Here is a 1,407-nt window from a genome sequence, read left to right as displayed (position 1 = left end):
TTTGTAGCATGTGTGACTTGTTTTGTAGCATGTGTGACTTGTTTTGTTGTATGTGTGACTTGTTTTGTAGCATGTGTGACTTGTTTTGTTGTATGTGTGAGACTTTAGTTCAGTCCAAAATCGCGTTTAGTGATGCAAACACTACGGCCCATGCCACTGCCTCCATTCGTGTCTTTAACAGACTAACAGCAGATGACGGCGCATGCGCACAACGAAGACTACTCTCGAAAGCCTCCCTAAACGATATAATCAAACATCTACCTGTTCGAGCTTTGAATTGAGGAAGCAGTCAAACTCATTTTTACGCAAACACACTCGCGTTTAGATTGTTGCTAACAGATTTTAGCCAGTCTATTTGAGAATCTTTGACAGCGTATTAAAACATTTGAGTTTTCCGAGGCCGTGTTTCTCTCGGGCGCCACTTAACCAACTTACTTTAGCTAACTAGCCAGTAACTTTTAAAAGGATTTTGTGGCAGCCAAATGAAAGGCAACACAATGGCAACGAATTGTGCAGAACGACATGAACAAAGCTCAGGTAAATGTCTCAGTTCGAGTTAGAAGCGTGCCGGCTGAATGCTGTGGAGCAGTGGAACGGATTATCCTGGTCCCTCAATGACTGTACAACGCTTTGATGCTAGTCGGCTAACGTTAGCCAACCTGTGGGGCTCTACCACGGCGTCAGTTCGGTGCTTACTTCTGCTGTCTTCTCTCTCCAAGACCAATCTAATGACGTTTAACACACAAACCCGCTGTCGCTACCTAAACGTTACAACGACTACAACACCGCACTACTTAATATACCCAAGCAGTTGAAGAGTAAAAAGTTACAGCCTTACCTGTAGCAGCCATCTTGAATACTCTCAATCTGAAGTCGGATCTGTCAAGAACTTCAGGGAAAGCTGAAAACCTCCATAATGCTGCGTTCTGATTGGCTGATTGTAGTAGGCGCGCTCTTCCATTGGACGAATACCAGCTGGGCACCCAAGAGGCGGGTCTTTCTCATGCAAATACATTAACATTATAATTGTAGATTTACAACGCACCACCGCTTTTTATGCTAGTGTCCAAAACATGACATGGGCGTGTGAAATTGTACTTTACACATATTTGAATTTCCCTCGGGGTTAACAAAGTAACTGTTAAATAAAGCAGTTTACATTCATTTAAAACATTTTTCATAAAGGACTCGGTTATTTCTCAGTATTCAAGACTTGCACACAATAATATTCATCAAGTATTTTCAGTGTTGAATAAAGTACCTCAAAGTGATACTTCAGTGAAAGTACACGTATCTTACCATAAAATCACTTTGGTAAAAATTAGTCTACTTTAAAATTAATATTTAAGTAAAAGTCTTAAAGTATCGGACATTAATGTACTTAAGTTTCAAAAGTAAATTTATATT

General features: G+C 40.2%; 1 protein-coding gene across 1 annotated transcript in view; it reads right to left on the bottom strand.

Moving 5' to 3' along the window:
* Positions 1–884, bottom strand: part of araf (A-Raf proto-oncogene, serine/threonine kinase) — a 34,567-nt gene extending 33,683 nt beyond the window's left edge. Inside the window, exon 1 of the mRNA XM_037679948.1 lies at positions 839–884. The gene's annotated coding sequence lies outside the window, so the exon portion shown is untranslated. The remainder of the gene's footprint in view (positions 1–838) is intronic.
* Between the last annotated feature and the right edge of the window lie 523 nt (positions 885–1,407).

The sequence above is a fragment of the Nematolebias whitei genome, chromosome 8 (genome assembly GCF_014905685.2).
Source record: "Nematolebias whitei isolate Nwh7 chromosome 8, NemWhi1, whole genome shotgun sequence".
Lineage (NCBI taxonomy): Eukaryota > Metazoa > Chordata > Actinopteri > Cyprinodontiformes > Rivulidae > Nematolebias > Nematolebias whitei.
This window is presented reverse-complemented; position numbering and strand designations above follow the sequence as displayed.